Genomic DNA, 25691 nt, shown 5'->3' on the forward strand with positions numbered 1-25691 from the left:
AATTCTGTCTTTACAGGAGAGAGGAAATAGGAAGGGACTGTGTGTCCACTTTTCGGTACCATGAATTCGCACATGCAGTGGACTAATGCTTACTCACCACCCACTGAGCCCAGACACTTAAACCTCTCCCGCCTCAGTTTCCTGGGCTGTAAAATGGGCATAAGAGTGGTACCTACTCTGTCGGGGTGCTGGGCAGGTCGGAGGCTGCAATGTGTAAAGAACCAGTGGACCAGAGTCTGGTGTGGTGTCACCGTGGGCTGTGGCTGTTCTCGCTGCTCCTTCTAACAGACCCTTCGGGGCAGGAAGAGAAGTGAGACACGGACCTGCCCTCAAGGGGCAAACCTTCCACCTGTACAGGGACACACGACATGCTGAGTCCCTAATACGTGCACCTACACAGGGCACAGAAGCACAGAGGTGAGGACCGCGGTGTGGGAGGCGGGATGCAGAACGGCAGGAAGGAGGCGGCTGCACAGATCCCAGGGGCACCTGAGCCAGAGTCCAGAGGACACAGCTGGGGCGTGTCCAGATGCAGGGAGTCGGGGAGGGATGCTGGGCCCAGGAAGTAGCACGGGCCCAGGAAAAAGATGCGCAAAGCCTCCACCTGTGTGGGGACCTAGGTAGGGGTCCAGTGTTCTTGGGATACGGGAATATCCCTGGTGAATAAACCCTCCCTCACTCTCTCATGCCTAGATCGGGTGCTTTCGGCTAAAGTGGTCCCACCTCTAGCTCCACAGGTGGGCGTTTGACCCCAGCAAGACCAAGGCGTATATTCTCTCCTACGGCCACAGAACTACAGGATCAAGAATGGACACGCGAGCCAGTTCCATTCGCATCTGGGATCCTGCTGGAAGCATTAGGGAAGAGAAGCTCCGTTTTTCTGGACTTGAATATGAAATGACATAAACCTCTGGGCGTCGGAGGCCATATATAGAAGGAGTCCCAGCAACGGGAATGCAACTAGAGATAATCATCTAAGTGAAGTCAGTCAGAAAGAGAAAGACAAGTATCATATGATATCACTTATGTATGGAATCTAAAGTACAACACAAATGAACGTGTCTGCAAAACAGAAACAGACTCACACATATGGAGAACAGACTTGTGGTTGCCAAGGGGGAGGGGATTGGGGGAGGGATGGATTGGGAGTTTGGGATTAGCAGATGCAAACTAGTATATATAGGATGGCTAAAAAACAAGGTCGTACTGTACAGCACAGGGAACTATATTCAATATCCTGTGATAAACTATAGTGGAAAAGAATACGAGAAGAATATGTGTATATATATATATATGTATAACTGACTCACTTTGCTGTACAGCAGAAATGAACACAATATTGTAAATCAACTATATTTCAAGAAAAAATAAATGTATAGAAAGAGTCCATCTGAGAATAAATACAAGATAGAAGATAAGAGGACTAAGGGATGGAGAGAAACCAAAACCTAACGAGCTTCTGATCCAATTTTGCTTGAGGTCCTTATGGCCACTTTTAGTTACGTGAACCAATATACTCTCTTTACTGGTTCAAGCATAAGTGAGATTTGGGTTTCTGTTCCTTATCAACAAACAAAATGCCCAGATATAACTAGGGAGGGAATTCAAGTTATAACTGCCAGACCCCACGGGCTATCACAGCTGTGCAATCCCACCCACTGGATAACGCTATGTTTCAGGCAATGAGTGTCGTTCAATCATGTCTCTCTAGAGCACCGATTCCAAGAAATATATTCCCTATGATATTACAGCCCTCAAGATTCCAATGTGAGGAAGACTTCATCCCACAGCCCCTTAGCAACTGCTGAAAATTAGCCCAGGAAATTCTGCTGATTTATCAAAGCTGCTATTTCTTCCAGAGGTGACATGGGACTCTAGTAACCATGCAGTGTGTGTAAGCAGCAGGGAAATTCCGATTTCCCTCTGACAGCCCATCCATCAGAAGACTCTGCCTTCAATGTTGGCAGGCCAGGTTTGAACACACGATGCCTCCCAGGGGACGGGGAGGCTTTAGGATGTGAACATGCCCTTTTGTTAGTCCTTTTGCGCCTCTTTGCTGCTAGTCGAGTTGATACTGGAAGCTGAGAAACTCAGTTGTTGCAGGGATAAGACGGAGGGCAGCATCCTTGAGACGGGGCGCCCACCCCACCAGTACCCATGATTGTATTTTTATTTCTCTCCGAGAGTAAAGAGTTCACCCCCTATCAGTGATGAATGACTGGCTTCTGGGGTTCTGGGAACTACAGTTCATTGACAAACAACACAGTTATTAATCGCAGAAAAACAAGAGCCCGCCAGCATGAGCTAAAAAGAAGGACGCTCAAAAATTACAATATAATATAAAATAGATAACCAGCAAGGACCTACTCTAGAGCCCAGGGAACTATACTCAATATTTTGTGATAACCTATAAGGGTAAAGAATCTGAAAAAGAAAAAAAATATATATGTATATCACTTTGCTGTATACCTAAAACTAACACAACATTGTAAATCAGCTATACTTCAATATAAATAAATAAATATCGATAAATAAAATGTTTAAGAAATTACAATATAGTCAGTCTCTAAAATGGTATTTTCCCCATATGGCATCACTTATATGTTTAATCTAAAATACTACAAATGAACATATCTGTCATATCAAACAGAAACAGACTCACAGACACAGAAAACAGAGTTGTGATTGCCAAGGGGGAGGGGGTGAGGGAGGGAAGGATTGTGAATTTGGGATTAGCAGATGCAAACTAGTATATATAGGATGGATAAACAACAAAGTCCTATTGTATAGCACAGGGAACTATATTTAACATCCTATGATAAACCATAACGGAAAAGAATATGAAAACGAATATGTGTTTACCTGAGTCACTTTGCTGTACAGCAGAAATTAACATAACATTGTAAGTCAACTAAACTTCAATAAAATTTTTTAAAAATTAAAAAAAAAGTATCATATTTTACCCTCCTCCAAAATTCCACATTGAGATTGTATCACACATCATTTCAACCATTTAATGAAAATTCAATTATTTGTGTTCAGAATAAGTGTAGATTTCCATCTGACAACACATCCATCAGAAGATAGGAAGAAAAGACTAGAATAAAGAGGGAAAAATTTGAGTTATCCTCAACGTCTCCCAAATCTTATCTAAGATTCCCCTCAACACCACCTGTAAAGGCAGACCTCGCCATACACTGCCACAGGAAGTCTGCGAGGCTCAAAGGCAAGGAATTGAAAACAAAAGCAAGCAAGTAGACAAACCCCAAGTGTCTTTTGAACTTTTAAAAGCTCAGGTGTTCTTTAAAGGATTTTCCAGGATTACTTTGATTATGGGTAGCTCTGCCTGACATGCACTAACAAATCCCTGCAGATCTTTCCACTGTCCTATCATCATTCCATTTTATAGATCAGAAAACTGGGCTCAAGGAGATTCAGTCATTTTCCCAGGTCAAACAGAAAAGATGGAACCAGGATTGGAACCAACATCATTTGCCTGAAAGCGTAACCAGGAATTCGCTCCCCCTGCATTCTTTTTCTTTATCGGGAGCCTAAAGTTCCTCTTTAACTTCCACTGTTGGAATCTAAAAAGCACAAATCTACCCCATATTCCGAAGGATGGCCCTTGAAAGGCTTCAGAAGAGCTGTCATGTTTCTCTCTTCACCTCTCCCTGGGCCTTTTCTTCTCACCACCAGGCTCAACACTCACACTTCCTTCAATCATTTCTCCTGTGATTTGATTTCAAGGGCCCTCAGCCCCTCAGACACTCTTTGATCCAATACTATCCAATTTCCAGCCTTCCTCTTATGCCTAGAAAGACACAGAATTCTCCATCAGAGGGACGAGTGACATGTATCATCTTTGACTTAGAGAGACCAGGGGACAAGAAATAGCTCCCTTTCCTCTGAAACCTACTATCAAAAAACCAGCAGCACAAGTGTGACGAGAAATCACAGACGTCCCTCCACCTCCACGCGAGAGGCAAGAGGAAAGGGTGGAGACTGCGGTAACCTGGATGCACCGGCCTTACGCACAGGGGCGTCCTCTGCTCACTTCCGGGTTGAGGGTCACAGGAAGCAGTGTGGGCCCAGGGCTACTCAACTTTGTGAATTTCATAAGAGGCTAGAAATCCAGATTTCTATGTGATTTGCCAATTTTTACAGGATGGCAGCAAATTAAATACACACACACACACTCCTCTGAACCAGATGCAGCCTGCAGTCTGCCCACCTGTGACCTCTGTTCTGGGGTCACGCAGCCATCAATGCCAACAAAAATCATATCAGCCTGTGGCAGCCGCTTCAGACAGGTGGTTCCACAGGGAATTAGAGCCATGATCTTGTAATAACTTTTAATGGAGTATAAGCTGTAAAAATATGGAATCGCCATGCTGTACACCTGAAACTAATACAATATTGTAAATCCACGATACTTCAATTAAAAAACACAGCTGCTTCATCAGATCTCACTATGAACAAAACGGCCAAGGTTTCTTGCACACACACACATGCAATTAATATGCATCTTCTATGTATGTTTTTTTTTAACACAGAAGTACTTGTCCACTTAAAATGGGACACAGATCGCTTCCAATCTTGCCAAGGTTCCAGCCCTTCGAAATCCTTCATGTCCTCAGATTTATTCCCCCTGATGTCATACGGTCCCAAGTCGAAGAAGCCGATTTGTGTATCACTACAATTAACACCGTCCTGAATTTATACCTTGTCCCTTACCTAAGTCACAACCCCAACGCTCAGAATTGCCATCGCATGACGATCTTTGGTGAAACCTGCAAGACTCTCCCTGGGGAATCACACAGCGTTTCCTGCACCGTGAGGAAGTGACCGGCTGACAAATCCACAGACCAAGGGGGTCTCTCCCTGGGGTGCTAATGAGCACCCACGTGTTTAGGTGCCCCTGGGGTGATGCCCAGGCCAGCGGACAGCTCTGAGGACGACGCTGTACATCTTAGCGTTACGACAAAATTTATGACAAATATTGACACGAAAGCTGCGACAAATGCATCACAGCCATTTAGTGAATCCCCCTCAATTGACCCAGGCGCCAGGATTTGCAACGGAGCCTGGGCTCCCCTAGAAACGTCTTACAGCAGCTCTGCACTTGGGGATCTGCACGCTGTCGTTTGCTAAGATCAGGCCACAGTTCGCTAGAAGAGAGCCCCATCTTCATGAGGCCACGAAAGCGACCGCTGAGCCAGAAACTACGCCTTCCAAAGCAATTTCTCTCTCAGGCTCAGGGGAGGATACTTTTAGTATATTTCTGCGAAGGGGAGACAGCCAAGTACACGGCAACGATGGGATCCATGAACTTGGGCTTGCCTCTGTAGGGTAGAGCTCTCCAGGGCAGGACAGTGGAGGTCCCGCCCTGGGGGGCTCCACACCAGGCTCTCGGGAGGGAACAAGGCTGAGGGGTCTACAGAGCTGAGCCATCTGTTTGAGCCCCGGGTGGCATAATCACACAGATGCCACCTCCATGTGCCATCCCAATGTCTCCCTCCTGGAATGACGGGGGATGGTAAGTAACAGGCATTTTCAAAGGCAACCAAGGGCAGTGAATCAATATTTTTCATTCTGTGCAGATGAGTTTGTATGACTTGGCTCAGATCTTTCTAGACTCAGAATATCGAAGGCTTTAGATTTGTTTAATCAAACCTGCCCACAGAGTCCGCGGCCTGCCAGGAGCCCCAGGGCAAGGCTGTGTGTCCTTTGAAGCCAGTCCACCTTCTGTCTCGAGGGGAGAATTAACATTCCGCCCAGAAAGAAGGCGATGTCAAATCGGGGTTTCCTAAGAATTTTGTTTGTAATTAGGCCTCACAGACACATCAATTCTTCCTTATCAAAACCATCTCCGGCTTAAGGCACAGCCTCCTGCAGGTCACTGTAAGAAGGAAGGAATCCCTTCCAGATCTTTTCCGCCACAGGGAAAACCCTGCAGGATTTTCTGTCCACCACAGAGTTCTTCAGACGGGGACCAAGTTTCATTTCACCTCTGAACAGGAGCCCGCAGAGCAGAAAGAAGGAAGAACTCAGCGGTGCTGTGTTTTCCTAAAATGAACGAAGACATAGGACCTGGGAGCTCTCTTCACAGCTTAGAGGAGGAAGGATCATTCTGAAGATGGAAGTCCTTTCTCTCGGGGTCTCTGCTGCAAGAGGGAACTGCTGATCAGGGCGCCAAGAAAAAACGGGCAGAAACTCTAAATTCAGTGATTCAAACAGACCCCTGCACAGACATGGAAAAACATCGTGGGCCGGTTCCTGGCTGAATACGGAGTCCTAAATCCAGCTAATTAGGATGCAGGACGCAGCAGAAATGTGCCACGGCCAGATTTCCCCAGACTGTGAGCTGTGTCCCACTGGTACCCAAGTGAAGTTAGGGGGCACATGGATGGACTTTTTAAAAAGTTAATAGTCGCTTATTTTTATGTATATTAAGAAAAAGTTAGTACATCAAGCTCATGAATTTTATTGTCTTCTAATGAAGACAATAAAGATATTTAAGGTTGAAAAGTGAGGCACTTAAAGAAAATATAATGAGTAAATTATATTATTTGGCACAGGAAGTTGGCAAAAATTGCGAAGATGGCAGGTAGCTGGCTAAAATTCAGGAAATATTGTCCTATGAGCAAAAGAATGGGAAGAGAATTGTTTCCGCTCAAGATTAAGACCGGGAGAAGGAAGCAGCACGGCGCGTGCAGCCTCCTCTGATTCCAGGCGAGTCCCTGCCATCACTCCCTCCGTCCTCAGCATCCTCACCCCGGTCTCAGCCCTTCGGAGCCTGGGATGCTCAAAGCAGCCCCGAGACAGAAAGGGAGGGAAAGGACCGAGTGCCTGGGGATCTGGAGGTAAAGCCCGCCGTACCTTGACGACGTCTTCATCCGCAGACCTGCATTCCACAGCCTCCGACACGTCTACCACCGAACCGTCCTCTTGAACGGCCACGACCTTGACGGGAACCGAAACAACCTTTCCGGTGAGAATGGCCGTGTTCAGAACCTCCGTGTCCTGTGCGGGAGAAAAGAGGGCGCGTGTCAGCCACAGGCACGCCCGTGAGCCCCGGGAGGGGTCTTCAGCAGGCTACTTCAAGCTGGCTGGTCAGCTGGCGGTCACATCCTTTCCGTGATGTCTTCCAACACAACTCATTCAATTTCATGTATGTTTGTGTATATCGGAAAGCTATTCATTTTTCCCGCCCAGCATGTATCTCCCTGCTACGTCACGCCCAGTCACTATCTCTTCTCCTTTTTTTTTCTTGGCCAAAAGCTGCACGGCTTTCGGGATCTTAGTTCCCCGACCAGGGGTCAAACCCCCGCCCTCTGGAGTGAAAGCAGGAAGAGTCCTAACCACTGGACTGCCAAGGAATTCCCTCCACCTCTTTCTTTTAAAAACAACCTTACATTTTTCATCTGGGTACCACACATTCCTGGCAGAAGTATAGATCTTCTTTGGCTTACAATGGGGTTTGTTGAGGAAAATAATCAATAAGCTATCAAGAAGAATAGAAAAGAGTTTTACCTGAGCCAAACTTACGACTAGCCTGGAAGCCTGCTTCCCAGATGATTCTGAGAAGCTGCTCCAGAGAAGCAGGGTTTTCAGCACAGTTTTATATCATGTCAGAACAAAGAACGTTAAACAAGTCAGGGATACATTTCTTCAAGGTTTCAAGAAAATAAAAATAAAAACAGACCGGTACGTACAGGCACAGCACATACAGCAAGGCCTTGGCACCTGGGAAGGGGGGCTTATCATCAAAGGAACACCAGCATTGGCGTCCTAGGAAGGGAGGCATTTAATATTTATTTTTAACATGGACATTCTTTACTTCTGGTCAATGCGCCCTTTTCTTTAATAATTAAAGCAGCGTACAATGTCCTTGTTTTTAAATTTTTATTGGCGTATAGTTGCTTTACGATGTTGTGTTAGTTTCTGCTGTACAGCAAAGAGAATCAGCTATGCATATATCCCCTTTTTTGGATTTCCTTCCCATTTAGGTCACCACAGAGCACTGAGTAGAGTTCCCTGTGCTACACAGTAGGTTCTCATTAGTTATCTACAATGTCTCTTTGATAGGCCACACACAGGCTATTTTTAGTTAGCATCAAATCCAGGTGAACTCATGTATAAGCCAGAATGACTGCCCCATATCTCACTAGGTAACATTTTCTTTTCTCAGGCTCATGTCCCAATAAGCCCATCCTAAGTTGAAACTATCATTACGTTGAAACGCACTTAATACACCTAACCTGCTAAACATCAGAGCTTAACTTATCTGAGCTTATGTACGCTCAGAACACCTATGTGAGCCTGCAGTTGTGCAAAATCATCTAACAAACACCTATTTTATACTAGAGCATTGAATAGCTCATGTAATATATCAAGTACTGTAATGCAAATGAAAACCAGAATGGTTGTAAATGTATTTTTTTTATTTAAAGAAAAATTTTTTTTATTTTTTTAATTTTTTGGCTTCACGACGCAGCGTGCGGGATCTTAGTTCCCCGACCAGAGGTCAAACCCACACCCCCTCCAGTGGAAGTGCAGTGCAGAGTCCTAACCATTGGACCGCCAGGGAAGTCCCTTGGATCAGTCATTGACACTCAAGATTGCACAGCTGGGGCTCGTACCCAGCATCACAAGAGAGGAGGTACCGTGTGTTGATAGCCCGTGAAAAGACCAAAATTCGAAGGTTGCTACTGAGTGCATGTCATTTTCTCACCCCTGTAAGTCAAGCCATCGTAAGTCGGGGACCATCTGCACGTGTACCTTGGTGGTGGTGACGTCTTCCACTCCAGCGGGCACATGACTCAAACCTGGCCAGTTCATTGCATCCCCTTGACCTGAGTGACTATTTCAATTGATGCTCAAACAAAGAACCACAGAGACAGACAATAATGACTGAGTTCCTGGTTCCAGCTCTACCTGAAGCCTATCACCCCTAGAAACTTAGCTACATAAACAGTTGACTTAGTATACGTGGTTTTTTATTTGTTTTTTTACATGTTTTGTTTTGTTCTGTTTTGATATTTGAACCTGAAAGACTTCTTACTAATACAGTATGAATCCAGGCTTACAGTAGCGCTAGGGAAACAGAAAAGATTAAACATCAATCTATTCTCACTAGAAGCTCACTGCCTTTAAAGGGGATCCTGCAATAATAATCCCAAACTGAGTTTCAAAGAAAAGTGACTAGCTTTCAACCCCCACCCCAAATCATAAGCTTATGCTTTTCTTACAGTTTTCTTTGCATCCATGTTCACCTAATTCAGCCTGTTCACAAGGGGCTGAGATGTTTACGCTGTTTTTCCCCATGTCCACCAGCAACCTCTCAAGAATGCCAAAGAGAATTCCTACCTATCTTTGTCACACTGAGTAAACAATTGCCCCACGTTAAATATTTTACTCAAATCATCCCATAGTGTCAGAGACTTCCAAAGTTTCACCATCTACCAAAAGACAAGTGTATTTTGTGTGTGCTCAAGCTCCGGTTTTACACCTTGAAAGCATGTTTATGTCCTTTTATGGGGACTGATTTCCATTAAGATTGCATGTTATTCTGAGTAGAGAGACAATGTACTTCCTGCCCCTTCGTGCACTGGGGACGTGAATGCAGGGAGTAGTAGGAAGGCTGAGATCTCCCTGTCAGTTTTGAGTTCAGGTGTGTCAGTGGGAGAAAGTGGGCGGCAGGAGTTCTGTGGCAAGGAGAAGGGACCTGGCAGAACCAGAAGCTAGCACAGGACACCTTCAACAGCTTCTCTGACCAGCTGACATGTTGCCAGAGGGAGGAGCAGCATCGTACAAGGAGGTCAGAAGAATGCTTCCACCCTCAGGGCTCCTGTAGCCCAGAAGTATGACAATCCCTCCATCTCTCTTTACGTTGCTTAGATGGTCAATGGTCACAGTGTTTTCAATGACTGTACTTTTTTTTAGTTGAAGTACAGTTGATTTACAATGTTGTGTTAATTTCTGACATACAGCAAAATTTCAGTTATACATATATATTCTTTTTCATATTCTTTTCCATGACGGTTTATCACAGGATATAGTTCCCTGTGCTATACAGTCCGACCCTGTTTATCCATTCTCTATACACTAGTTTGCATCTGCTAATCCCAGACTTCCAATCCTTCCCTCCTCCACACTCCTCCCCCTTGAAAACCACAAGTCTGTTCTCTATGTCTGTGTAAATGACTCTACTTCTGTTGAGTTTCCATCTTAGGAGACCACTGACTCTCAGAGAGATCTTTGGGCTGAGAAGAACTGCAAGATTATGTTGGCTTCAGAAATCTGCCTTCAAGAAGGGAAGGTAGCAATGACTCCTTCTTCCATGTGTAGAAACAGAAGCCCCAGTGGGTTCGTTGAACTACCCACAGCCAATGCAAAGGCAACGGAGAAAACCAGATCCTAGACCTCAGCACCGCGATGCTGTCACCAGCACCACCACTCAAGAGAGAGAAAATAATTGCTCTGATACAAGTGAGCAGCTGGTATGTGCCAGGAATTATTACAGGGATATATCATCCCATATAATCTTCATGAACAAAGGTACATCAGTGGATCTGTTTTCATCTCCATTTTACACAGGACTCAAGGTACGTGGAGGCTCTAAATAGGAAAGAATATGAACTATCCAGGGCTTCAGCTTCTGGGAACTCAAGAAAAAGGTAGTCAGAGGGAAGTCCGTTCAAGGATGTCCACTGGAGCGTCAGTTTTAACAGGAAGATGTGTCAGAAACAGTCTCTGAATGTCTGTCAGTGAGGGAGCTGCCTAGTGAACTGGTGTGTGTGTGTGTGTGTGTGTGTGTGTGTGTTAGAACACGAGGCAGAAGGTAGAACGAAGGTGGATGGATGGTCACTCCATCTCCTGTACCTCAGGCTTTTCACCTGTAAAATAATAAATTTCAAATGGATTCTGACATATGAGGCGGGTGTGTCCACCTGTTCTTCCGAGCATGTGGTCTGATTGCATTTGTTGCCCCCTTTGAGTTTTGGTGCTTGGGCAATAAACGGAGTGGAGTCACGTGCTCATGTCCAAACAGAAGTTCCAAGAGCACAAGACCCCTCGCTGGCCCTCTCTCTGCCCCAGTGATGGTGACCACTGTGTCAGCCCGGGTCCTGGAGTGAGGGCAATGCAGAGTGAGGACCCAGCCGACCTGGGCATGGAGTGTGAGGAAGAAGCAACCTCTGCTGTTTTAATGATGAAAACGTAGGGATCACGAGTAACAACTGAACGCATCACTTTTGACTCTGTCATCTCAGTTTAAAGACAACCAAACAAAAACCAAAAACAAAACCTGGGAAAAAGTCCACTTAGTAGGCTTGTTTTTTTGTTTTTTTTTTTTTTCACAGAAATGTGAGTTGGCAATTCCAAAATCATTTAGTGTGTCGTAGGATTGGGCAAATCAATACATATATGGTGACTCATGAGAACCTAGCTTTTTTTCACTGAGGGAGGAAGGAGTCACAGGATGGCCAGGGAAGCAGTTAGAATGGACCCGATGCTGTTGCACTGGGATTGGACAGAGAAAGACGGAACACCCTGGGTTAATTAGGGCAGAAGAAGATAAACAGGGAGAGAGAGCCCGAGAGAAGGTAGAGAAAACACCCTTTTTTTTTTTTTAACGTCTTTATTGGAGTATAATTGCTTTAGAACAGTGTGTTAGTTTCTGCTGTATAACAAAGTGAATCAGCTATACATAAACATATATCCCCATATCCCCTCCCTCTTGCGTCTCCCTCCCACCCTCCCTATCCCACCCCTCTAGGTGGTCACAAAGCACCAAGCTGATCTCCCTGTGCTATGCGGCTGCTTCCCACTAGCTGTCTGTTTTACATTTGGTAGTGTATATATGTCCATGTCACTCTCTAACTTCATCCCAGCTTACCCTTCCCCCTCCCCGTGTCCTCAAGTCCATTCTCTATGTCTGCGTCTTTATTCTTGTCCTGCCCCTAGGTTCTTCAGAACCATTCTTTTTTTTTTTTAGATTCCATATATATGTGTTAGCATACAGTATTTATTTTTCTCTTTCTGCCTTACTTCACTCTGTATGACAGACCCTAGGTCCATCCACCTCACTACAAATAACTCAATTTTGTTTCTTTTTATGGCTGAGTAATATTTCATTGTATATATGTGCCACATCTTCTTTATCCATTCATCTGTCGATGGACACTTAGGTTGCTTCCATGTCCTGGCTATTATAAATAGAGCTGCAATGAACATTGTGGTACATGACTCTTTTTGAATTATGGTTTTCTCAGGGTATATGCCCAGTAGTGGAATTGCTGGGTCATATGGTAGTTCTATTATTAGTTTGAAAACACACTTTTTTTTGCATTTAAAAAACTTTTCTTAAAAACCACTTTATGGAGGTATAATTGTTATATGTATTTTTAAACAAGTTAGACAGCTGAAGAGTGACAGAGAGAAAGACACAACAATGAAGCATAGAGACATAGGACGTTAAAGACAGTCATGAAGACAAAAACAAGTCAGAGAGAGAGTATCTGTGAGTTGAACCTTGGTCTGTATTCTCTGCATTCTTGTGTCCTCTGCTTCTGCTCATCCAGTGGGCTCTGCTCCTTTACACAACTGAGCTGTGACAGCAAATAATAATCACATAAGTATTTTCTTTAATTCCTATCTTGAACCTTACTATTATCCCTTCACCAAAGACCTGCTTCATTGCAATGCTTCCTCTGTTGTCTGAAATACAGCTCCTTATACATGTTGGGCTAAATTAAAATTGAATGAAGCTTCCGGTTGCCATAGAATCAGCAAGCCAATGACAGCTGGTCAATTAAAACCCCAAACTCAAGTCCACGGTCAGGATTTTATTTGAATATAAATAAACCCTTCTGTGCATTTTTTACTGTGAGCTGGCTGGTGCCTTTGTGACCTCACTGACAAGTGAGGACCTTGGCTGGAGCCTTGGGCTGCTTCCCAATCTTTCAGTCAGGGCTTATCCGTGGATGGATGGAGAGACGAGGGGAGGGCAGAGCAGGAATTCGAGGAAGATAAAGACAGAAAATTACAGGGAGAGGCAAAGAGATTGGAAGAGAGAGGAAAGAGACAGTGAGAAGAGAGAGAGAGGACAAGCAAGAGAACATGTAAGCTGAAATGAAGTCAGAAAGGGTCAGAGACAGGCAGAGAGAATGACTGTGTGACAGACTGAGGAAAGGCGTGAGGAGAAGCATGGTAAACAGAAAGTCCTAGAGCTGGTGAGTCAGCTACCGGAGGGCAGCCAAAGAAAAGGTATAATAAAAGACCCAAATGGAAATTCAGGAGATGAAAAATACGGTGTTTGAGTTAAAAAACGCAAAGATGGGATTAGCAGCAGATCACACATTTCAAGAGAAAATAAGTTGAAGACATATTGAAAACTATTCAAAATGAAGAAGAAAGAGACTGAAACAAATCAATTAAAAAGTCAGAGGCCTGGGAGTCAGCATCACACTGTCTAACATACATATAATTGGAGCCGAAGAAGGAAAAGATAAAATATGTGTGTGTGTGTGTGTGTGTGTGTGTGTGTGTGTGTGTATGTGTATGTCCAAATCAAGCAATTTCCAAGAAATAATTGTCAAAAATTATCCAAATTTAATAAAAACTGAAACCCTACAGTTCCAGGAAGTTCAAAAGTCCCAAAGTAGTCTAAACATTTAAAACAATCACGATACAGACCTACTAGAGAATGGACTTGAGGCTATGGGGAGGGGGAAGGGTAAGCTGTGACAAAGCAAGAGAGAGGCATGGACATATATACACTACCAAACGTAAGGTAGATAGCTGGTGGGAAGCAGCCGCATAGCACAGGGAGATCAGCTCGGTGCTTTGTGACCAGCTAGAGGGGTGGGATAGGGAGGGTGGGAGGGAGGGAGGGAGACGCAAGAGGGAAGAGAGATGGGAACATATGTATATGTATAACTGATTCACTTTGTTATAAAGCAGAAACGAACACACCATTGTACAGCAATTATACTCCAATAAAGATGTAAAAAAAAATCATATAAGATACATGAAAATCAAACTGCTGAAAATCAGTGATACACAGGAAAATTAAAGGATGTCACAGAAAAAAGAAACATTAGGTATAAAGAAACAGAGATATGAAGTCAGCAGACTTCTCAACAGATGGCTCCTTGATATTTACCCAGGGGGTTTGAAAACATTTCCCTCAAAATATTTGTACACGAATGTTTACAAACATTTTATTCTTCATATCCAAGGCTTAGAAACAATAAATACAAATATATGAGCTGACTCTCATTGACTAGCCTGGGTGCTATTAAGTGCAAGGAGTTAAATCATGATGTCACATCATTACAGAGACAAGTCTGAATGTACACCTGAACCTGTCATATCCCCTACCCCACCGAGGACAAAAACTCTTCTTAGCATAACTTGTCTAGTTCAGACATTTTTATAAAAAATGTATTAAGTGAAGAAGTTAGCATGTCATTTTGGGCAAATCTGACAGAGAACTGCAACTTTTTTTCCCAAGTGTTTGAAATTTCTATCACTGTAAAATAAAACTCTGAAAGAGAAGAGCAAGAAGCAGAACTCAGTAAAAATTCACCCCAAACTCCATGTCTCCCATATTAACTTGCCCAGAGGAACACTGTGATGTTAAGATCAAATCCAACCTTCCATGATTAAAAAATGTAAGTAACAGGATGTATTTTAACATGTGTAGTTTTTTCCATCTGATAAATTATTTACCACCTTTTTCCTTAATGGGCATGTCTATTGAGATTAACAAAGTGAATGTTTTGTTAAATTATTATAATCTAAAATAATTCTAATATGCTGATCCAGCATTTATGAATAGCATTTCAAGAATCAAATGCATATGAAAGAAACTGCTAGATATAAATTTATTTTTGTCTCCACAGCTGTATGAGATTACATGCAACTTTATAATTTCTTTACCTGAATCTTTAAGCATCTAAGTGGGCTGATTTCTCAGGACAGACCTGTATCTTGCTAGACAAAGAAACCTCTTTGAACCTCCCCTCAATTTAGAGAAAAGTTCCATCTTTTTTTTTATTGTCTATCAATTCACTATGTTGAACAAATAATTATCTTTCTCCATTCGTACAAGCAAACTCAAATTGCAAAAGAATGGATCACCTGTTTTCTTAATTCTTTACCTGAATCATAAGATTCATTAACATCTAAGGAGATTTCATCCTACGAGAACTCTGTTTTGTCTAGACTATAGCTCCAAATCATGCTGCCACTGGGAAGTGATTAAACACTAGATCCAGGCTAACAGCTCCTTCACCTGTACCCTTGCTAAAATCTCAGACCAGAGGTCCCTTCTCTCCATCTCTGCTGAGAAAAAAACCCAATCACCCCCGGGTGAACAGTGAACCTTCAGGGACCCAGTAAACTGCATTTGTTCAGGAGACAAACACAAGCTGAGCTATTATTTTCATCTGCATTTTCACCAGGAGGTCAGAGCTGCTACAAATATAGTTGTGCCAGTATCTATAATAATATTGCGATCATTATTTTTTTCTCATTTCACCTGAGAAGAAAATTATAAGGTTATTTTATTAGAGTTTTCAATGAGCTTGGCTATTGATGTAGCATAAAAAGGGTCAGGAAATGTCACTACAAGGAAATGAAGGGACAATTGAAAGTTTCCTTCTTTTTCTCACAGAGGAAACTTGGGGCGGTGAATAAGACAAAAAGGGTCCATTTGTCCTTTTGTTGAAGCCATTCTCTCATCCCAAAATGTAGACCCTACAGTTAAAACCAGACTCTGGTCACCTATTTAAAAAGTCATATATAGACACTTAAGATTTGAATGTGAATTTTGCCTAGAAGATGTCTTGTTTTCAAAATGCCACTCCCAAATTTATTCTAAGTTTTCACACGTAGCGTACTTTTAAAATTTTATAAAGACATTAATTTTTATTTTAAAACACTTAGTTCGTAAATAATGATAATTCAGTGCTACAGACCACAGGTCTTATTGGGATGGATGGTAAATAGTTCAGGCCATACAACTGTGGCAACTATTCCATTCTGGTGTTGTATCTCAAAAGGAGCCACTGATAATACTTGAATAGGCATAGATAGGTTCCAATAAAACTTTATTTACAAAACCAGGCAACAGGCCAGATTTGGCCCAATGTCAAAATTTTCTGACCTCTGTTCTCAATGATCATCCTTCTGTGCTCACCAAAGCTACTCCTTAAAGCTTTTCAGTCTCAAATAGCTGTAACTCTACCTTTTCTGGGGGGTTTTTTGGGGGTTTTTTGGTTTTTTTAAATTGAAGTATAGTTGATTTACTATATCATGTTAGTTTCAGGTGTACAGCGCAGCGATTCAGTTATATATGTATATATACTTCAGATTCTCTTGCCTTATAGGTTGTTATAAAATACTGAGTAGAGTTCCCTGTGCTATACAGTAGGTCCTTCTTGGTTGTCTATTTTATATATGGTAGTATGTATATGTTAATCCCAACTCCTAATTTATCCACCCCCACACTTTGGTAACCGTAAGTTTGTTTTCTATGTCTGTGAGTCTCTTTCTGTTTTGGAAATAAGTTCATTTGCACCTTTTTTTTTTTTTTTGTAGATTCTACATATAAGTGATATCTTATGATATTTATCTTTCTTTGTCTGGCTTACTTCACTTAGTATGATCATCTCCAGGTCCATCCATGTTGCTGCAAATGGCATTCTTTCATTCTTTTTTATGGCTGAGTAGTATTCCATTGTGTATATGTATACCACATCTTCTTTAACCATTCATCCACCAATGGACTATGCTTTCTGTTTTCTGAGTTCTAAATCTTGCTGCCATCATTCTTTCATACCCCACGTGAAATTCTTCAGTGAATCTTCTCAGATCTCCCTTTGCACATCCAGAATATGACCATCCTCACTGAGTCCACCTCCAGAACTACATCCTTGGCCGAAGCTACCATTTACTGCAGCACACGCCTAAGGAATCTGGCTTTTGACTTTATTCCCCCTTCAGTCTTTGCTCAACACGGCAGTCAGAGGAAGACCATTAAAATACCTGTCAGACCTTTCTCTCCTCAAACCCCATCTCACACAAAGATAAGGTCTTTATAAAAAGTCAAGAGAAAGACAAATACCATATGATACCCCTTATATGTAGAATCTATAATATGACAAAAAAGAATCTATGAAACAGAAACAGAATCATGGACATAGAGAACAGACTGGTGGCTACCAAGGAGGAGGAGGTCGGAGCAGGGATGGAGTGGGAGGTTGAGGCTAGCAGATGTAAGCTATTCTATAGAGAACGGATGAACAACCAGGTCCTCCTGTAGAGCACAGGGAACTCTATTCAATCTCCTGTGATGAACCATCAAAAAGAATATAGGCACTTCCCTGGCGGTCCAGCGGTTAAGACTCTGCGCTTCCACTGCAGGGGACACGGGTTCAATCCTTGTTTGGGGAACTAAGATCCCACATGTGGCGCTGTGCAGCCAAAAAAAAAAAAAAATACAAAAAACCAAAAACCAAAAAAAGAATGCATGTATATAGAGATGTATATACATCTATCTATATATCTAAATCACTTTGCTGTACAGCAGAAACTAACACAACACTGTAAATCAACTATACTTCAATTTTTTTAAATACTGATAAGAAAAGTCAAGAGTCCATCATAGGACCTACCAGGCCCCACAGAGCGTTTCCCCGTCTCTCTCCCTACCTTCCCCTTTATCCTCACTGGCCTTGAATGCTCGCCCCACATCCCCTTTGTCTAGTTGTCCTGTTTCCATTTATTAATTCAACAGCCATCTGCAGGACATCAAGTCTGTTTATGATCGTATGTTTACTGAGATGACGATATAATGATGCCCCTTCACGCACTCTCTGCGCCCGAGTCCCGTGTGCATCTCTGTAGGAGAACATTCTTTTTGCTCCTTTTACCACCCATAGAACAACCCAAAATGCACCGTCATAAAAAAAAAAAAAAAAGATGGGAGAGCAGAGAACATAAAAGGGAGAGAAAGGGGGAAAAGCAAAAGAAAGAAGGGAAGAAAAGGAGACAGATGGAGGTGGACACTTCTCAGAAGACCATATCCATTTAGGAAGCCAAAGTGGCTCAAATAGTTATTTCTGTCCCTCTCTCTGATGCTTCTTTTTCAACAAATATTTATTGAACACCGACCAGATGTCAAGTTGTCTTCTAGGTAGTGAGGAGACAGAAGTATATAAAGACAAACATGACCTTCCCTTAGGGACTAAACATTCCCATGAGGAGAGAGATAAGTTCGCCAACAAGGTCACGAGATGATTTTGGAGTGCTAAGTGCTATGAAGGAAATAAAAAGGATGGGTGTCACAGAACTGGCAAGGAGACTGGCCAGGGGGTCACTGTGGTCACCCTGGCAAGAGATGATGCCACTGGGCTCAGGTGTTGCCAGGTGAGATGGAGTTGAAATGGTTGGATTCTGGATAGATCTTTGAGGTTCCACATGATGGTTAAATATGGAAAACCGTCACGGACGTCTCCTCGATTTTTGAGTCCTTTTTTTTATTATTAATTTCTTAAATTGGAGTATAGTTGATTTACAATGTTGTGTTAGTACAGCAAAGTGAATCAGTTACACATATACATATATCCAATCTCTTCTAGACTCCATTCCCATATAGGTCATTACAGAGCAAAAACTAGAGTTCCCTGTGTATACAGTAGGTTCCTATTAGTTATCTTTTGTATACAGTCGTGTGTATATGTCAATTCCAATCTCCCAGTTTATCCCCCCCCCCCGCCCGCCTTGGTAACCATAAGTTTGTTTTCTACACCTGTGAGTCCATTTTATTCCAAGCACATGGGAGGCGCCATTTGCTGAGACAGGGAAAACTGGTGGGAAACTTCTGTCTGTCAACACAAAGAATGGGACTTGAAGAACATTGTGAACACTGGAATGGCCCAAAGCTTAGTAAACCCTTTACAAATTAGATTTCCAAAACTCAATGCTACTGAAAGAGTTGATTAACAGGAATTTCACTCTATTAGAGGCTTGTTCTCTGAGTTACAAATGAAGCCCTTTGAACTGGAACTCCCATCAGCATCACGGCGTAATCACTCACGGACCGGGAATAAAACACATAATCAATCAGCAACGGAAAGAGAATGCACTTTGGGGGAAACACAAATCACCTCTGTCCAAATGACTGTCTAACAGTGAATGACAGTGAGGCTTTGGCTGGTCTGATGTGACGAAGGTCCGTGTGCCTTGCCTGGGACGGTGGCATCCAGGAGCTGCACCACTGAAAGGAGTGGCAACCACCCGGCAGAGCCACGGTCCTCTTCACACATGACTCCATGTGGCTATTCTTCGTCCCAGGAAAGATTTGGGACTTGGGAGATAGGAATTTTGGGGTCAGTTCAACTTCTGCCTAGCTGAGTATCATAAACAGATGCTCTCTGAATCTGGAGCAGAACAAGTGAATGACCAGGAAAAGTCACCCCCCCCATGCCTCAGTTTCTGTGCGAGGCTGAGCTGATTAGATGGTCTCCGATGATACCGTCCAAATCAAATACCATCTGTCAACCTTCAGCTATTGAAATGCATCTGATTGAGACACGGATATAAATTCCATCGTCAGCAAGAGCTGAGTGTGAAAGTGAGTGAAGCAGGCCCGGTTGGGATGGGGGGGGGCTGGGCAGAGAACCAGAAAATGGGGGCGGCAGGGCTGGAGCATGGATTCTGGAGCCAAGCTGCCTTGGACCCTCCCAGCAGCCTCTGGGGACATCCTTGGCTGGAGTGATTGTGCCTTATTGATTTTTCATCTCCATTTGGCAGATGGTGACACTGAGGCTCAGGGATGTCCAGGGTCTTGCCCCAGGTCACACAGCCAGAAAGTGTCAAGGCAAGATTTGAACCTGTGTTTCGGTCTGACCCCAGGTCCCGATGCTCTTAACCGCTGTAATTTAGTGCTTTGCCATCTACTGTCTCTCTGATAGATCCCGTCTTTCACCTCTTCTGCTCAAACTGGCCAAGACAGCAGCTGGACCAGACCCCCCACCTCTGTTCCTCCCTCTGCCTGTATCTTATGCAAACAGCCCCGGATGAAATCAATCATTCCCTCTCTAGCTCCCTCCTTCCTTTCCCAGTGAAGGAGAAGGAAGGATACAGAATGAAAAACTGGAGAGTCCCTGTGCTCAGTGAGAGCACCATCCATTGTCAACCACCTGCCTGGAAATGTGGCCACTTGGCCACACTGGACTTTACTTCCTTTTAAAAGTTTTAGATAACAATTAAAAATTGGAAATATTTTTCATCTTCAAGTTTTTGGCTGGTCATGATATGAGGAATGTCGGGCCACCCTGGGCTCCGACTCTCACGTGAAAAGAGTGGAGCTGAGTGGCGACGCCCGCTTTCGGTGGGAATAAGCCCTGTTCTGCTGGCCCCATCGGCGCTCTGCGCTCTCACGCCCACCGCCCAGCCAACCACGTGGGAACCGGTGCTGGAGGATCTGATGTTAAGCCCCATGACCTGCAGTACCGGCAGTGCCGTTGCAGGCACCACAGCGTTTTATAAACGTGTGACTGTGTGCCTGTCCTCAGGAGGCTTAGGATCCCAAAGACAATAACCCTGCGGAGCTGCCGGGCGGGGGGAGCCGGCCACGTGCTGCGCCTCGCGCTGTTTCCCTGGCCCTTTACCCTTTTCACCTGGGAGATGCAGACTGATGGCCTCCTCCCTGGGGACGATGCCTCATTACCAGCAGCTTCGCTTCGGCTCTGACGTGCGACCACCCCGAGCGGCAGCGCATCCCCCCGCCCCCAAGCGGCAGCGCATCACCCGCCCCCTCCCAGCGGCAGCGCATCATCCCCTCGAGGAGGACGCGGCAGGGTCGTCCTCAGTTTATTTCATCCTTCTCTAAAGCAATTCCACACACACACACACACACACACACACACACACACACACACACAGAATTCTGTTCCTGGGCACAAAGTCCTTTTGACATCACTGATGCCAAGAACTGTGTCCTTCATCCGTCCTGGTTCCCACCCCCGTGCCTAGCACACGGGCAGGTGTGTGAAGGAATGACCGACAACCTACCCCTTAAACCGGAACCATGCGCTACGGTTTCTAAAGAAGGTTGGGATTATGGTGGATGAACCACTGGACTAACCTCATTTATCCTCGAGATCACATTACAGTGGGAATAAAGGAATTCAAATGTAATCCCCCAACAGCACCAAAAGAGGCCATCGGCAGATAAAAGGCATGCACCATCTCTGAGGATGGAAAGCAGCAGATGGCCGGGGGGTAACGGATGAAGCAGATAAGGCAAGCAGGACCGGCTTCCCATAGTCTGAGAGTTGACAGTGAAGGGACGTAGCAACTAGGCTCCACGGAGGGCATCGACGTTACAGACTTTAACAATGTAAAACTTGCAAAACCAGATGGGGGAAATGGCAAGAAATCTCAGCGTGCCGTTTCTTCTACTTTCAAATCAAGGAGCCGACGTCACCGGCTAAAATTGTGTCATGGAAGAAATAGAGACGGTGTGGCGATGGACGTGGAGGCCACAATAGCAGCTATAGTGACAGTAATAAGAATAATAGTAATAATAATCGTTCCAAACCTTGGTTTGTTTTTTTCCACAAACTTTTCTTTCTTAAATGTACCAAAGTAGTTTAAAAATAAAAATCTCTTCTTGTCAGCTAGCTTTTCTATTTTTGCTCATTTCTTTTATGAAATACAACTCTACTTCGGATTCTTTGTCCTCTTTATCTGTAAATAATTTAACACCTTCACGAATAAAATACAGCTTTAGAGTAGGATTTCGTTGCTATAAAATATGGTGTCCAACCACCGTCTACTTATCCAGCCAGCCACTCCTCTCGCTGTGGATTCATGGATGTAGACCGCCCCGAATGATGATTCTCCAATATAACTAATGTCATATGGGGGCTGTTGGGATTTGGGCTTTTTTATTATGTTTAACATTTTTATAATGACTATGTATTACTTCACATTAAAATGATAAAGCCTTTCGAGAAAAGCAGCCACTCGCAGGCTCCATCCAGCCGCAGGGCGGGCGGTGATGCTGGCGGAGAGGCCGCACCTGTCCAAGGGGCCGGAGGCCCCGGGCCAGGTGCGGGCCAGGTGCGTCTCAGGTGCTGTGCTGAGCGCTGGGTGGGGCTGCGGGAGGGGCCTTCATTTCTCACACTTGAGGCGACCGGGACTCGGAAGTGAGCAAAGGGCTAGATGAAGCAGTCAGCTGACTGGGGAGAAGACTGGGCCCGGGGGGCAGGTGTGTTCGGGAGCCTTCTGGGGGAGGGGAGCGCAGGCCCAGCGTGGCCACGAGCTGGTCGGTCTGTGAGCGCCATCTAGTGGGCACCCCGGGGACTGCCGCCTGTGGTCCCCTCTCCTCGGAGAAAGAGCTCAAGCCAATCAAAAACGCCATCCTGGCAGTTTGCAAAATTAAAGTTATTTAGAAAAAGATGTGCTGGACTCTGCGATAAGCTATGCAAAGAAAAAAAAACATCGCAACATTTATTTGCCGTTTCTCTCAGGCGGCGCCGCTGTACAGCTGCCCTGGGGGGAGGGGAGGGACTTCGACAATTACAAGCTGCATCTAGTCCCGGGGTCACGTGACAATGCCACCCCGTTATATTTTTAATTTCACCACTATTCTTAAGTGTCTCCCGTTTAATCGTGCTGGCATACTAATAAAAAACAAAGTTGATGACATCTATGATATTCTTACATTGTAACAAGAACTGTACATATGTTGCCTTATTTCATCCTCAGAGTAACCTGTTGAGGTTGTCCTATTACCCCCTTGACAGAGAAGGAAAGCAGGGCTCCAGAAGGATAAGGAGCTGTCTTAGATCCCGTGGCGTCGGTAAATGTCCTCACTTGGCCACACAGGCAGCCTCATTTTCCCAGCTGCGGAGAAGGCGGGACTGTTCCTCTATTGATGAGCACGAGGGGCAGAGAAACTTTGGAGGCAGGGCCCAGGTTTGGCATTTCTAAGCAGAATCCCTAAATTAAAGGAGAACCAGGTGGATCTGGGAGAGAGTTGATGTCTCTCAGCGCTCATAAACATCTGCATATTTATGACTCCACCTTGTGATAAATAACTCAGTTTCTCCCTCAACAGTCAAGGTGATTGTTTTTTTTCAAAAGGAAAATTATTTGCTCAGAATACAGCCTCCTGATGATGATCTTACCACCTCTGAGGGCGAGTCAAACAGAAACATAAAACCCTTCACGTCATCGCTCTCAACTTTGTCATTCAGGGCTCATCACCCAACAGAACGGAACAATTCCTGAGTAGGAGTCTTTGATGTATGTGCCGCCTGACGGGCTTTTCTTGTGAGATACGTCATAAATATTAATGGTATTGACAAAGCCTTAGAAATTTGTCATGTCACCTTCCTGCAACAGAAACACCCACAATTCTGTCACTTTGTTCCTCCGACTGACAGCCCCCACTTTCTTTCCTGAACTCGTTCAGCTGGGTCTGTGTTTTTCCCATCACCTTCACAAACTCTCCATCAGCAAAGGTTTTCCAGAGTGGACACAGGTCACCTGAATTCAACCTCTCAATGGGTTTTGCCTTTTTCTTTTTGATTTTGACTTTCGCCTGCGTTCTGCTCTGCAGCCCTTGGTATTCCTCGGTTTTCGATTGTGGGCTAGTATATGGCATAACCTCACCCTCTCCCCACCCCCCGTTAAGTGAACACAGAAGTAACAGTTTTGCTGAATGTGTTCACTGGTGTCCACGTGCTGGGTTATTGGCTGTGGGCAGCTGAACCGCCCTGGACACTTCCAAGTGCACAGGTTCTACAGCAGCAGTTACAAAGTGCAGGGTTTCAAGACCCTCCAAGAATGATGGTTAATGCTGGTATTTGCACAGAGTATTCACTGGATGACTTGGGCTCAGGAAGGGAAGGAGCAAACCTGCTGATAGAAGACAATTTTCAGTATGTCGAATGGGACGGCTCAAGGTGCTGGTCCAGCAGCCTGAACGCCTAACGTAAGTCTGTAGGTTAAAAACCACATGATGGTGGGGACTTCCCTGGCAGTCCAGTGCTTAAGAATCCGAGCTCCCAATGCAGGGGGCACCGGTTTGATCCCCGGTGGTTGGGAAACTAAGATCCCGAATGCTGCCCAGTGGGGCAAAATAAAAATAGAATAGAATTTTTAAAAAGGACCTGACAGCGAATCACTTACAACCACACTGCCCTAGCCACAGGCTGCCTCTGCCCTTCAGGCATGATTTCTCCTCCTTCAGTGCTGTCTGGGTTTCTTGCTTCTCTGGGGAGGCCAGTTTTACATGTGCTGTGCACACTGCATTTCTGTCGCATTTCAGAGCTGAGTTTTACTTAGGAGGCTCTCTAGAGCGAGCACGGGCTTGCACGTGGTTTGAATTACCCAGGGCTGGGGTGGCGATGTGTGTTCCAGTGCATTGCTGGGTTCACTGTGAACACTGGCTGCGCCGCGGCTGCAAGTTAGTGGAGCTACTCAATAAAGGGAGATCAAAGTAGGTGGTATTGCTGCTTAACTTGGTTAATTTTTAATCAGCTCTTTTGGCTGTCTCCAAATTCCATCAACTGCTGAATGGTAGCCTTCTAGAAGATTCTGCCTACTGTAGCTACAGTTAAGGGACTTCTGTATACTTGTTTTACTTTTTACAATTAATCTTCTTCTGTTGAAGTAACTACAGACGCGTGGAAAGTTGAAAGATGGGAAAAAGAATCTTGTGTACACTGCCCCCAACGGTGACATCTTACGTAGCCAAAGCACAATACATAAAGCCAGAAAACTGACTTCGGTAACGTTACTGTTTGTTTGTTTGTTTTTATTGGAGTAGAGTTGATTTACAATGTTGTGTTAGTTTCAGGTGTACAGCACAGTGATTCAGTTTATAAATAGATGGATAGATAGAGAAATAGATATATATACCCACTCTTTCTCAGAAATTTTTCATTTATAGGTTATCACAAAATATCGAGTATAGTTCCCTCTGCTGTACAGTGGTATATGGTATATGTTAAGCCCACCCTCCTAGTTTATTCTTTCACCCCTTTCCTTTTGGTAACTGACATTGGTAACATGACTGTTAACTTGACTCCAGACCTTATTCAACTTCCAACGTTTTTTAACCTGCATTCATCGGTGTGTATACGTGTGCATTTCTATGCAATTCAATCCCGTATACAGATCTGTGGACCCAACAGTAAATTAGACGCAGAACTCTGTCATCGTTACAAAGGATCTCTGTGACGTTGCCCATCTGTAGCCACACCCACCAGCCACCCGACCTTCTGCCCATTTCCCCTGGCTACGACTCATCCCTCCTCCGTGTCTGTTGTTTTTTCATTTCAAGAATGGTACATAGAGACTTCCCTGGTGGTCCAGTGGGTAAGACTCCATGCTTCCAACACAGGGGGCAAGGGTTTGATCCCTGGTTGGGGAACTAAGATCCCACATGCTGCGTGGCATGGTCAATAAAATAATATAAAATTAAATTAAAATAAAAACAATTTAAAATAAAATATAATATTAAATCCCCCTTAAAAAATGGTACATAAAAGGAAACTTAGTGTATGTAACCCTTTCAGACTGGTATTTGTTTTTCACTAAGCAGGATTCCTGCATGTCCATCAAAGCATTTCTTTGTCCCTAGTTATGCCTTTGCCTCACAA

This window comes from Aethalodelphis obliquidens, unplaced genomic scaffold (assembly GCF_003676395.1).
Source record: "Aethalodelphis obliquidens isolate GAN/ISIS:26980383/991018 unplaced genomic scaffold, ASM367639v1 scaffold28, whole genome shotgun sequence".
In the NCBI taxonomy this organism is placed as follows: Eukaryota; Metazoa; Chordata; class Mammalia; order Artiodactyla; family Delphinidae; genus Aethalodelphis; species Aethalodelphis obliquidens.